This window comes from Pygocentrus nattereri, chromosome 28 (genome assembly GCF_015220715.1).
Source record: "Pygocentrus nattereri isolate fPygNat1 chromosome 28, fPygNat1.pri, whole genome shotgun sequence".
Lineage (NCBI taxonomy): Eukaryota > Metazoa > Chordata > Actinopteri > Characiformes > Serrasalmidae > Pygocentrus > Pygocentrus nattereri.
In genome coordinates this window covers 7,296,101-7,310,804 of record NC_051238.1, presented here as the reverse complement: position 1 = coordinate 7,310,804, position 14,704 = coordinate 7,296,101, and the positions used below count along the sequence as shown (strand labels likewise).

At 39.9% G+C, this 14,704-nt stretch overlaps 1 protein-coding gene across 1 annotated transcript in view; it reads left to right on the top strand.

The window, feature by feature from the left end:
* The window catches only part of grm6a (glutamate receptor, metabotropic 6a), a 79,909-nt gene extending 76,027 nt beyond the window's left edge, over positions 1-3,882 (top strand). The window contains exon 12 of the mRNA XM_017718200.2: positions 1,732-3,882. The gene's annotated coding sequence lies outside the window, so the exon portion shown is untranslated. The remainder of the gene's footprint in view (positions 1-1,731) is intronic.
* The last annotated feature ends 10,822 nt before the right edge of the window (positions 3,883-14,704 follow it).

Below are 14,704 nucleotides of genomic sequence, written 5' to 3'. Positions count from 1 at the left end.
TCCCACATTTGTTTTATATTTACTTTTTCCCCTGACCTCCACTTATAACATTTGTGTGGGTTAAAACGGCCAATTAATTTTTATATGACCATTTTTCATCCTCTCTTTATCCTTTACACTCTTTAAAAAGCGTGTTTCTTTAGGAAAGACAGTGGTTCTAAATTTAACCATGAACACTCAAAGAACTGTGTGCCTGCCTAAAGAGCTGTTGCATATTGAAATGATTCTTCAGACTGATGGACAATGTGTTGTATATGGTTATATTTAGCACCAAAAAGGGTTCTTCTATTATAACAACGTCAAGATGTCAACAATGGTGCTGATATAGAACCCTTTTCATTTTCCATCAGTCTAAAGAACCAAGTCACCATGCAAACGGTTCTGTGAGTGTTCATGGTTTTATACAGAACAGACGTCTTCACTAAAGAAATCTTGAAGAATCATCTTTTTCAATAGTGCAGAATTCAACTGTTTGTTACACTGCCTTGTGTTGTGCTTCATTCAAAACGCTGTCCAAACAAAACTCCCCTTAGAAATTCAATATGGGTGGGCAGGGCTAAACTGCTGCAGGTTAAAACTGGTGGATGTATGTAAATGTGTTGGTTTTTATGACTTCACAGAAACAGTGAATTCACAACAGGCTGATTTTGCAGCTTTGGTTCCATATACAGACTGTATGAACCACAAAGGTAATTGTTTTGAGGGAACGTTTCGAAATGTCCGCAATGTTACTACATCATAAGCTCTTTTATTTCAAGAAACTGAGAACTGTTTTCCTGATTTGGGCCTACAATGCAGGATCAGATTAGTCTGAATGAGGAAAGGGCTCTGAACTGCTTACTCTTTGCAAATGTCATTGCATAAGGCAACAGATAAATATCTCATAGTTCATCTTCCTGCCCAAAACAGCCTTATTGAGAGAGATTAATAAACTTCTGTCACTGAATAGGTGAATTTCTTCTGTTCTTTTTATTATATCATATTAACCACGTTAGTTTGATATCATGGATGTTATCGTTTTCATTTTCAAACAGGATATTGAAAAGAAGCAAGCGTGCCATGAGTAATCTGTCATCATAAGACGAGTAATAACGGGGCATAAGCAAAGCACCAAGAATGATTTCTTTATAAATACACAGTATGTTGCTGCTCTTGAAGCTAAATCTTGTATCTCTATTTTTGTTGTTTTTCAGTTTTTGACAGTTTTGGTAAAAACGCCCTTTGCTCTTTACACTGTGGGTACATTTTGTGATCATTGGAAAAAATACGAAACGGCACAAAACGACTTGAAATGAAATGAAACGTCTGGTTCCACTGACTTACATTAAAAGTAAAGTAGGCTTTTTCCTTCAAAGTTATCGTTTGAGATACGAGGTTTTGCAGTGATATGTTCATTGTGACGTTATCAAATCTCAGAAGACATTTTAGAGGTTTGAAAAAGTCAAACAAGAATTTTGACTTAAAAGGGTTAGTATCATGATTCATGCTTAACATCTTAAAATCTGTCTTATTACATACTAGGACTTGTTATTCAGTAGCTACAAGGACTTCAATGCAAACTAGATGAGCTATTCTTAGGTTATAGAAGTGTGTAATAAATATTTGGGTCCTGGCCATTTAAGGGGTTAACATGCCCAGAAACGTGAACTAACTAGGTTATAAAGGTCAGTTTCGAGTTCAGGTTGACTTTAACTTTGCATTATTTGTTGTTGTTTTTGTGTATGACGACAGGTGGCCCGGAGTGACACCCTCGGCTACGGTGGCCTGAAAGACTGCATTAAAGGGAAACTTCAGCAGAACTGCAGAAACTTGACTTTCATATGAGGCTGACTTTAAGGATGTGGCACACGCTGCAGAGGCATCAAAGCACAGAAGAAATATGAACCTTTCTGAAAAAAGCCGTTTCTGAGCCGCTTTATTTAAACTTGAAAAGTCTTGATGAGACATTTTTTGTCTGGATGAACTGTTTTTGGTAGTGGAGGAGCGCTTGGATCACATTTTAGACGCTTCTTGCTTACTTTTGTTACTGCCAAAAAAGGAATGAGGAAAACGTTTGTAAGTCAGTAGTACGCCTGATCTAGCAGTGCAGCATGGGATGTTCATTGGCGTGTTTGTGCGTTGGTGTTTTCATGCGGCCGTGGCCGACAGGACTCCTCTAGAATCCATACCACAATGTGTAAACTCTCCCGATCTACAGATTACAGGTGTCAACCAGCAGTGAAGTAAAATCATCGCTTATATACGGATACAAATCTAACACCGTGTTAGCTTTTCCAAGATTCCGTCTCAGAATGTAGGCATTATTTCAGTCTGTATGTTTATTTCAGAGAAGACCTCTGCTACATTTATACTGACTGGTTCTTAACACCAGCCAGTGCATTGTAAGTTCTTTACTATCTTCATTTAGGGCATATCTATATATAAACATAATATTTATAAAGTAGACCTATTTGTTTAAATTGAGTATGTATACGTATCAAATTCATTTTAAGTTCAGTCCTCTATTTTTTCATCCTTGCTTAATAATAATTTGTATGTACCTACCTATTTATTCTTAGACCTTTTTGGCCAAAGATAAGTGTTGGTGCTCTTTGAAGAACACTTGTGGTATTAAACGAGAGCCACTGCAGCACATTCAGATTCACTCCACCCATCACATTCTAATTTATAGTTATTTTTAAGATCTTTAGGCACTAAAGATGCACAGCACTGTCCAAAAGTCAAAGAGCAGCCCTTGATTTATTTGTCCAGTCAAAACAGCCATTATGTCTTAGAAATTAATTTATCGTCATTTGAAAAAGCAGAAAACAAATCAGAAAATCACACAGAAGCCTCAGCAGCTAAATATAATATCAATATTTTCTGTGTTCATTCTTTGCCTTTATTACATCTTCCATCCTTATCATAGACACACGCTTTCAGTTTTTCAAAGAAATCTCCAAAAATATTTTTGCATATTCATGAAGTTCAGTCTTAGAAGTTGGTTGCATTTTCCGCTTCTCATGACCCAATAATCCTAAACGCATTCAGTGATGCTGACAGCTGAGCTGGTCAGTCCATTGTTCTGAGAACATCAGCATCATCTTTCTTTGATTTGCATGTTATTTTTTTTATTCCCTTTTCTCAGTGATAAATAGCTTACACATACATACATAATGGCTGCTTTGAGCTAAATAAATGAAGGGTGGTCTTTTGCACAACACTGTACACAAAATGCATTATTATTATTATTAATGTCTTTTTTAGGTATATGAATGTACTATTTATAGTGCAGTTTTATCAAACTGGTCTAAAAGCTGGTATGTAAAGTAAAAGACTACTGTTCAATAGTTATTCTCTGTAAATACAGGACAAGTGGAGCTAATGAACTGGGTCATTATGGTACTATGTACTTATTCTGTGTTATGAAACGAGTCTTTCATTTGTGTATGTTACAGAAAAGTGCTTGCATGGGGTCTTAATTCTGGCATTTATGTTTTCCATGTTCTGATACAAGGTAAAAAAAAATCATTTTCTAGGCCGCCTTTGTATACAGTGAAAGCTCCAGGAAACATCTATGAATCTAAAAAATAATAATTACAGCACTGCAAACTTTGCCACTTCGAGTATTTCTCAAATAATCTGACAGTTCTGCTTGTCAGCGTGCAAAGCAGCAGTGATATCACAGCCGCAGTCCATCACAACTGAAATCACAGAGTCGCAACCTCTTGTTCTGGTCTTCACTGGGGTACTTTGTTCTAAAAGAAACAAACATTCAAGTTGGTGGTTTTAATCCAACCTACGATGAAAACATTTGTATTTTGTTAGCTGAGTACTGAATAATCATGGAATACATTTGTACTTTGTTAGATGAATACTGAAGAATCATGAAATAAATGCCATACAACACAATTCAACTTGGAACTCATTCATTCTGTCATTTTTAAATTACACTTCTTTAACAGACCTACAATGTTGGTTTAACTTATTTAAGTCCGACAGCACGAAGTTTCTCAAAAGTTCCAACTTTAAGATGTGTCATTAGCAAGGGGTTTAAATGATCATTAAAATCCTGTAGAGCAGCAATAAATATGTGATCTGAGTTTGTCACACCACAGAAAAATGTGTCTTTAACCACGCAGCCAAATTTTAATTAACAAAAAAAAAAAAAAAAAAAAAAAAAAAAAAATCACCAAATTTTTAAGTTGTAAAATTGGGAATAAATAAGCAGAATTTACTGCTCTGAAACGCTGGGGTGTGTCCGCTGAATGCACTGAAACCTTGTCCAATACTGGGAAAGTTCAGCCTCTCTCAAGATTTCTACCTCACACTTGTCAAAACATAGCTGCAGCAACATTTAAGGTAGAACGGAAATATTCGCATAGGAAGCTGACTTCATCTTCATATTCATCAGAACGTAACTGCACTGTTTAAGTTGGAATAAAAAAGGTTTTATGTGGCTCTAGTTTTTATACAGCTGCAGTGTTAGGGAAGAAGTCATGCTAAGCATGCCTCTAGTTTTCAGTTTATGGTGTTAGAAGAGGGATCATCCTAAACAGAGCTCTAGTTTTTGCAGCGTGTTAATGTCAGGGAAGGGGTTATGCTAAGGCTTGAGTTTTTATAGTGTCGGGGGAGGGGTCTAAGCGTGGCTTGAGTTTTTAATAGCGCTATAGTGTCGGGGGAGGGGTCTAAGCGTGGCTTGAGTTTTTATAGTTATAGTGTCGGGGGAGGGGTCTAAGCGCGGCTTGAGTTTTTATAGCGTTATAGTGTCGGGGGAGGGGTCTAAGCGCGGCTTGAGTTTTTATAGCGTTATAGTGTCGGGGGAGGGGTCTAAGCGCGGCTTGAGTTTTTATAGCGTTATAGTGTCGGGGGAGGGGTCTAAGCGCGGCTTGAGTTTTTATAGCGTTATAGTGTCGGGGGAGGGGTCTAAGCGCGGCTTGAGTTTTTATAGCGTTATAGTGTCGGGGGAGGGGTCTAAGCGCAGCTTGAGTTTTAATAGCGTTATAGTGTCGGGGGAGGGGTCTAAGCGCAGCTTGAGTTTTTATAGCGTTATAGTGTCGGGGGAGGGGTCTAAGCGCGGCTTGAGTTTTTATAGCGTTATAGTGTCGGGGGAGGGGTCTAAGCGTGGCTTGAGTTTTTATAGCGTTATAGTGTCGGGGGAGGGGTCTAAGCGTGGCTTGAGTTTTTATAGCGTTATAGTGTCGGGGGAGGGGTCTAAGCGTGGCTTGAGTTTTTATAGCGTTATAGTGTCGGGGGAGGGGTCTAAGCGTGGCTTGAGTTTTTATAGCGTTATAGTGTCGGGGGAGGGGTCTAAGCGTGGCTTGAGTTTTTATAGCGTTATAGTGTCGGGGGAGGGGTCTAAGCGTGGCTTGAGTTTTTATAGCGTTATAGTGTCGGGGGAGGGGTCTAAGCGTGGCTTGAGTTTTTATAGCGTTATAGTGTCGGGGGAGGGGTCTAAGCGTGGCTTGAGTTTTTATAGTTATAGTGTCGGGGGAGGGGTCTAAGCGTGGCATGAGTTTTTATAGCGTTATAGTGTCGGGGGAGGGGTCTAAGCGTGGCTTGAGTTTTTAAAGCATTATAGTGTCGGGGGAGGGGTCTAAGCGTGGCTTGAGTTTTTATAGCGTTATAGTGTCGGGGGAGGGGTCTAAGCGTGGCTTGAGTTTTTATAGCGTTATAGTGTCGGGGGAGGGGTCTAAGCGTGGCTTGAGTTTTTATAGCGTTATAGTGTCGGGGGAGGGGTCCAAGTACAGTTTGAGTTTTAATATCATTATGGTGTTGAGGGAGGAGTCATGCCAAGTATGGCTCCAGTACATTATACAGACATTATTTAGGCCCACCTAAAAATTCCTAAACACACAAATGATTCAAACAATTCAGTACTACACAGTTCACAATCTTTCTTTACATGTTTTCAACCAGTTCTAACATGTATAACGTGTTTAGAAACAATTCTCTGAATTTACACATACTTTCAAGCTGAATATCTTACTCTGGAGACTACTATAGCAGCGCTGTAAGATGTGACTAAGCTTGGTCACAATAGATGTAGCAATTCCTACATTTTTCACTTTGACCAGAATGTCCTTTTAAGATCTTAATTCAATGGAGGTTTTGCTATGAGGACTTCTGCTGCAATTTTGTTTCTGGGACGATATTGTGGTATCAAGAATGAGAGGTTTGAATTTGCCTCATATTTTAATCAAAAGTTTAAGTCCCCGAAAGCGAAGTAGCAGATGTTGATGGGTGGAATAGAATGGCCTGTGTATTGCCAGTGCTGCCAGACGACAACTGAACAAAATGAAGTGTTTTAATAATGTAAACACTTGGCTTTTCTCATCTCAATGCAATACAAACTAATAGTCAATTTAGTGCTACACAAAGCCTTCATTCTGACCTCTACACAGTCAGCCTGACTACTGATGGACCTGAAAACCACTCACATATCACGGCTGACTCAGGCCAGCACAGAAGGGCTGGAAACTCGTCATTTCTCTCATGAATTTTGGATGCTGCACTATATGGCATTGTTGCATGAAAAGCATAAGGTGTATCGCTCTTATTGCTTGAGCGTAAATATTAATGGAAATTAAAGGGAATTATTCTGTATGTTTTACATAACTCACTGTATCCCACTGCACTGTTTGTGGACAGAAATGCATGGTGGAGCCGTCAAAAAGACTCTATGTTCTCTCTCTCTTTCTCTTTGTTGACACTACAGAGAAAGAGCGGCCTGCTGTCAACACGCCTCATCCTCGGACTGTGCCCAAATCAAAGCAGCTCCGCATACACAGCCCATTAAACATAGATGATAGACACAGAGCTCTAGGTGAAGAGAAGTTTGCTATCAGATGGATGACTGCAGCAGCAAATAATGAGAGAAAGCTGAAAGAGGTAGACCATTTCCATCCCTCATTTCAACAGCCTACTGCTTAAAGGGATATTTCACCCCAAAATGCTAATGCTGTTAATAATGAATGCGAGAGAATAGGGGCTGTTTGGCACTGACCTGCATAAATATGAATGTGGTTTACAGCCAGCAGCCCTGGAAAAAAAAAAACCCTGTTTACACTGAAAAACTTTCTATTCAAACTCTGCTGCTACTACAAAAAAGTTCACAGATTTTTCTAAATTTCTGCATAAGTAAGTCATTGAGATGTAAAAGTTAAGAGTGGTTTGATGTGAAATTTATGGAGCCGTGCTGGTGACATCCCATATAAATAAAAATAATTTATGTGTGGCCATATCTTATAACGCGTGGGAATGAGATCCTAATGCATGGCCATGACTTGGAAAGGCGTGGGAATGAAATAATTAAGTTGTCACCGTGACTAAGTAAGGTGTAGGAATGAGATGCCTCATTAAGTTGTGGCCATGACTTAATTATCTTGTTCCTACACCTTACTAAGTCGTGGCCACTGTAGCAAAACTTTTTTTTTTCGATTTACACTCGACTTTCACGATCACGATGCTGGTCATCGTGGGGTCACAGATACACGCATTTTATTGACAGATGGCTCAGGGAACCTACACATGTCTTCGGAATTATCTTGATATGGGGAAAATCTGGAAAAAAACCATTTTGCCTTACAAAGCTCTGCATGTACCTCTCTGCCACTGTGAATTGTGCATTTTAAAAATTATGGTTAAAAAAAATCCAAAATCTTAATTAAAAAATATAATGATACAATGTCTCAGACATCAAGCACTGTATTCATTACCATATAGATGAGAAACTTTCTATAAAGTTGTTTTTAGAGGCACTGAACGCTTTAGATGTCTGGTTCCTATCACCACCACTGTGAACAATTCTGACTCAGTAAGTTTCTGTAGAACAGTGTTTCACTCCAAACCACTGACTTTTTACATCTTAATGATTTAGGATTATTAACTTTTTAGTTGAGTCAAAAGTTCTCTTAATTTTTAGGTTTGCGTCTCAGAACCAACAAACAAACTTAGGATCACTAGGTAAATAAAGTAAGTTTGTTTCCTATACTCAGTTTCCCGACTAGCCAGGACTCTTTCTATCACACAATCCTACTAAACAGCTTTTCTTCTTGGGTACACTTATGGGTGGCTATGGCATTGCTGGGGTTCAAACTCTCAGCCTCCTGTTGAACTGATGGCTTAGTTTGTTGCACCACTCAGTAACACATAACACAACTAAGATTTTATGTCCAAAATGTTTAATTCACTGTAAAAAAAAAAAAAGTTGTTTTAGCATTGAGAAGTGGTATCATCTCATGAAATGTAAATATCTAATCATTTATCCCGATGTTGGGAGATTGTGAGCTTGAATCCCAGTTTGGCTGTACCTACCTGGATACCATAGAATAAAAATATGGAGTGGTTCATTTCTGCTTGTTGATTTTAACCCTTTTGTCTCCAACCAACACTTAAGAAAAAAAAGGAAAAATATTACTGCAATACTTTTATAGACAAACAGACAGACTTGATATGGTATAAAATAAAAATGATAAGCGTGTACTTTTTTTCCCCTCAGCAGAAAGTAATAGCACAACTAAATATCACGCCAGATTTTTTCCCAGTCTGTGGAATTTGAAGTCAGAAGAACATATCTGCATTCAAGCTAAACAGATGATATTATTTCACTATTTCACTTGGAATCCTGAGTCCGACGGCATCTTAGCTCCCAAATCTGTTAGTCATCTTAGTGTAGGAGCTCCAAAATTAGCTGAAGATACTAATATTTGCTCTCTTTTGTCGCTCTAAGTCTTATATTTGTCTGTGTGCATGTTTATGTGTATAGTATGTGTATTTAGTAGTCTGCTTCATCTGTATCAAAACAAACAGGGTGGGATTTCATTGCACACGCAAACCCGAGCATCCTTAACTGTTAGATGTTTGGTGGAGCACAAACTGAGGCTCTTTACTCAGGAGCTTTCTTAACCACATGCCTCTGAAATCTGTTCTATTTTTCTCCGTTTCTGAAGATATGTTTAAGAGCAGCAGCTGTTAAAGGAGATGTGCCTTTTGGCTTATGATGTTAAGTGTGTTTGGAGGAAACAAGATGCAATGTTATCTGTTGTTGATATCAAAGACAGCATGTTCAGTGGTTATTATAAAAGAGTGGTACATGTTTGTTTGGCAGCATTTTGAAGTCTCTGAAAGGGAGTTTAAAAGCATGTGAAGCAGGCTTTGCCGTTTCTGACTGGCTACCTGTGGCCTTTAAACACCTACTTTCTTGCACTTGCAGCTGAAGAAAAGCATTATTGGAGGATCTGTCTGACCCAAAACAGGGCTACACTTGCAGCTGTTTCTTGAGTTTGATTTCCATGTGGTATCCAGAGCAGTGAGATTTAAATGTAAAGTTTTCTATAGGAGAACATTGGCTTGGTAACTTCGTAATGTTAGGCCTTTTCTGCTTCTTCAGTGCAGCATTTCATTTCTGTCATTTTTCTTCTGGCTCATAAATTCTTAAAGCTGTCTGTTTTCTGAGAATCTTTAATATCTTTATCTTTACATCAGTACTGATGAATCATGGACCATAATGAAGATTTAGAAAGATTCAGTCACTTTCAGTGGACAAATGCATCCATTTGCTGCAGAGATAAAACAGTAATTTGAAGAATTTTCTTGTTTTGGGCTGGTTAATTTGCCTGTTTTCTCTCTCAACCACCTAACTGCGTATGTAGTCTGACAAGTGTGCATTCATGTGTGATGCTGATTTGTGTTTCTGTGTCCCATATTAAATCATGCAGTGCCAATGATTTCCACTAGTTGTCATTCAGTTGTCATGAAAGTGTTTCTGGGTGAAGTATTGCTTTACGAATTTCATTAGTAGTCTTGCAGTTCAGCACTTATATATAACATATATATGATATATAACACAGGTGGAAAGTGATAACCACACACCTTTTCTATATTTCAGGTTTAAACAGGGACAGTGGGTTCTCTTTGGGAAAGCTTTTACAAGCTACTGAATCTTTTTTATGGGTGGATTTACTTTAAAGCAAACTCTGTATCTGAAATGTCTGAACAGGGAGGCTGATCACCAGCCGCACATTAAAAATAAAGTAAGTAAAGCTTAATGTGTGCCCAGTGAATCAGCCAGGGCTGGTTGAGTGAGCTTGTTAAACACTGCCCTCTTGTGGTGGATGGAAGTAAAACATAACTGGTTAATTCGGAATCTCTAAATTCATCAGCAGAGATGGAGAAAGTTCAGCAGAGCTGTAGTTAAGTGAACACTGGGGCTCTGTTCTGCGTCCGAATCTTAACTGACAGCGGAACTATAGAGACAGAAATGTAAAAGTACAAGTAAATAATAAACATACTCAGGAATATAAAGGTCAAAAGTGAAATGTTTAACAAAATTGAGCCGTGGCTTTTTTTTTTCACATTATAGAAACTTTAATGCTGGGAGAGGCTGTTCACACTGCACATCACAGAGATACACAGGCAAATGTTTAGACATCCGGGTCACATGAAATGTTAAGCAGATTTTTTGTAAGTGAAAACAGAGGACATGTTTGCACGATTTAATGTACAATTACTGCTTATAAATTCATATATATATATATATATATATATATATATATATATATATATATATATATATATATATATATATAAATAAATGTGTGTGTGTGTGTGTGTGTGTGTGTGTATATTCCCAAAAGTGTTCACTCACGCATCCAAATCATTGAATTCAGGTGTTCCAATCACTTCCATGGCCACAGGTGTATAAAGCCGAGCCCCTAGGCCTGCAGACTGCTTCTACAGACATTAGTGAAAGAATGGGTCGCTCTCAGGAATTCCACCATGGTATCATCTAAGCTGCTTCTCCTTCTGGGTCGTGGGGCTCTCTCAATCAGCCCTGGCTATTTTACTGTACACATGTCACACATTAAGCTTTACTGAGTTACTTGTAACGTGTGGCTGGTGATGAGCCTCCCTATTCAAACATTTTAGACAGGGAGTTTACTTAAAAGAAAATCGAGCCATAAAAAGCTTCAGCAGCTTGTCCAAGCTTTCCCAAAGGCAAATGCTGTCCTCTTATCCTCCAGGGTATATTTTAGTTTTCCCATCTGAGTTTACGTGACCAAATCGGAAGGCACATTATTCAGTAAATGCATGAAATAAATGTACATTTTTATTTTATTAATATTTTTTGTAAAATCTCCCCTCAAATGAACAGAACTTGTGTTTTATGATCACATCGATTACTATATGCTTACAATTTACTGCTGAAAGCCAAAAATCTCTGACGCTCTTTGTGTTATTTTATAAAAGTAATGTTTCCAGAGCAGATCACTGAAGAGGCGCCGTCTGTTTATAGTTTATAGCCCAGATTTGCGGAAAAAATGGGTGGAATTTCAGTAGAAAAACAAAGTTCAGCTTCTTTTATTATAAGGGTTTAAAATGACATCACCATCTATGAGACTGGAGAAGAGCTACAGCCTCACACGACGCCCAGCTTCTGAATGGAGCTTATGAAACATGAAAGTTATGAAGAACACGATGAAGTGCGTTTTGGAACCACCGGTGGTCTGAAGGAATTTAAATGGTTGAATTAAAATACATATGATTCACTGTAAACAGCAATACAGAAGTCTAAATGATGCCACTTAAATGTCTTACACGCTTCAAATGTCTGTGTTTCAGTCAGAAGTAGCATCAAACCCAGGCTGAATCTCAAATCTCTGTACTCCCTAAATATTGAGCTATGTAAGTTCTGAAATTGTAGTTCTTATAGTTATATAAGACATATATACATATGTAGTTCTATTTACCACATAGTTTGTTTTGCAAAACTTGTTGTTGTACCATTTCTTATTTTTTCTTTGGCCTCTTTTCCACTGTCAAGTCAAATGGTTCTCAGAGCCATACTGGGCTGGACTCGTGAGGCCAGTCATGTTTTTTTTCTGTATCTGCTGAGCCGCTAAATCAGAGCCAGGAAATACTGAACTATATAAATGAGTGGCTGACTGCTAAAAGGCTAATAGCTACTAACGCATCACCCACACATATGGACACCTGTTTTCCATGTGTCACTCCAACAGCAGTCTCTCGCCATGCTCTCAGACTCTTTATCCTCTAAAAAAAGAGAGCATCAGTTACTCTAACAGCCTGTACTGATGAAAACTTATTTTACATATCTTTAATACATTTTTGCCATCAAACACCTTCAGTAGAATAATGGCACTAAAAGGTCTACAGAGAAACATAATTTTACAGATTTTTCATGAATTATTACAAGTACCTTCAATACATAACAGCACTAAAAGGTCCTCCTGTTGTTTTGCAGCTTTTCGGCTGTGTTTGGGGCAGAATATATCACCTCCATCAAATTCCTTTTTTTTCTACTTATTTAAAGACGCAAGTGAGAAAATCTGCTTCAGGAACATTTAAAGACATCAACAATAACATTCAAGCAGAGAAAGAGTTTCCCATCTAGTTTATCCACTCAAACAAATGGAGGAGACCGAGGCTGCAGCGTTTAAAGAGTCCGAGGACACGAACCAAAGAAGTGGCCTTGGCTGAATAACGTGTCCTTTTACGGCGAACACATTCTGGGTGATGAGCCCAGCTGTCAACCACTGGATCTTCATAATCGCTCCTGTGATGCTGGCAAAGCGACAGGCGTTCTCTGGCTGTCATGATTGTTTACCTCTGGATGAGCACGACACGTGAAGCTCTGTTCTTTTGCGCGTGCGGGTCGGTTTGGGAGCTGATCTGTTCAGACTGATGTCGCATGCAGGTCACATTAAAAAGATAACGAGAACAGCCAAACACAGAAACCGGATTTGGTGAGGAAACCAGAGTCGGAACGCCGCCCCGCTGGTGACATCCTGTATAAATAAAAATAATGTGCGCCCACACATTATTAACATGTGGGAACGAGATCCTAATGAGTGGCCTTGACTTAGTAAGGCATGCCTTAGTTTTTTGCCTCAGTTTTACCTGCTGTGTAAACACAGAATATTGCTACATTCATATTACCAGGTTGAAGTGGCGCAAATACTACGGAGCCCCGCTGGTGACACCCTGAATAAATAAAAATAATGCGTGGCCACGACTTAGCAAGGCGTGGGAATGAGATCCTAATGCGTGGCCACGACTAAGTAAGCCGTGATCTCGTTCCCACACCTTACTAAGTCATGGCCACGCATTAGGGTGTCCTTCCCACGCGTTAATAAGGCGTGGCCACGCGATATGTTTATTTATACAGGATGTCACCAGCGGGGCTCCGTACAAATCCGATTCTTTGCGCTAATGCGACTCAGATCTGATGAGCCACGTCAGCGCAATGAGGACACACAAATATGATCTTTTCAAATCTGATCCAAGCCACTTTCGCATGTGGTCCTAGATCGGAGACGTGTCACGTGGCCCTGTGACCTTAATGTGACGCTCAGATCGGAATTCATGCGCTTTTTCCCCCCACTGCGCGTGCGCCATCATTCAGCGTTACCATGGCAGCAGCGCCGAACGGAAGCTAAAGCCTGTAAACGGTGGAAAATCAATCTAATAATGAAGCTGAGAGCTGATCAGAGTTAATGGTGTTCTCGGCGAAGCTCGTTAGGACAGTAAGTCTGTTTGCTGATGGTGCACGCGCCGTTACTGAGTAGGATGTGTTCATGCGGCTCATTCCAGGACGCCGGTTGAGTCACTTAGGTTAACTAAACGAGTGTGAACCGCCCTGTCAGATCGGATCTGAGCGATGAGGCTTGAGATGTGAGCGAAGCTTCAGTGCAGTTTTATGGTAAAGGTTTAACCTGAGCTGGAACACCTCACACTGCGCTCATCAATAGACCGAACAGAGGAGAACTAACATTAAACAGACACCATAAATAAAACCTTGATTACTGCAGAAAAGGCGGACAGACCACAGTTAAGCTTACTGAGGGCAACGAAAACCATATTCGTTCGTGCTTCATGTAGCAGTCCGGCGGAGAGATGAGCTGTTGTGAGCGTCAACCGTTGGTGTCGAAATTAGGCTAATTTTAATGTTTAATTTGATAGAGGCCAGCAGCTGTATTGCTCGTGCCACACATGTGAAACATGGTGTCTGCTTGAGTGTTAGGCTAATTATTGAGCCCTTGCTGTGAAAGCGACCACTTTTAAAGTGGGAAATAAACACAAACCATAGCTAACGTTACATTAGCCTGTTAGCTAACTAGAGAAATTCACAGGGCAAAATGTTTCTTACCTGATATGGCCAAACCGATCCCGTCTGACCCTTCCTTCACATGTCCATGTGTTCTCTGTTGACATCCCACAACTCAAAGTCGCTCAGTGTAAGAGTCTGACAGGCAGATGTGAGATAATCCAGGTAACAGCCATTGCTAGTGGACCGATTTAGCAGCAGCCTCCATTCTAACGGACGTATTTTCAAATTTGAGCGGGAAAGGCGCGCTCAGCTGTCATTGGCCAGTTTCCTGATTGACTGTCAGATTAACCAATCAGAGCAATACGGTGAGACGGCCAAAACCAATCAGCTCATCTGTAGCTACTTAGTGAGTTAGCCTAACACTTCTTGCCACTCCCTGGCTAGTTAGTCACTGACATTTACATTTGAACTATAACCAGTCGTGGGCTGGAGGTCAGGGAGCCAGCCCTGTGCCCGGAAGGCCGCCGGTCCGATCCCCTCGGCTGACAGTCCATGACTGAAGCGCCCTTGAGCAAGGCACCTAACCCCCATCTGCTCTCCGGGCGCCGTGGATAGGGCTGCCCACCGCTCCGGGCAAGTGTGCTCACTGCCCCC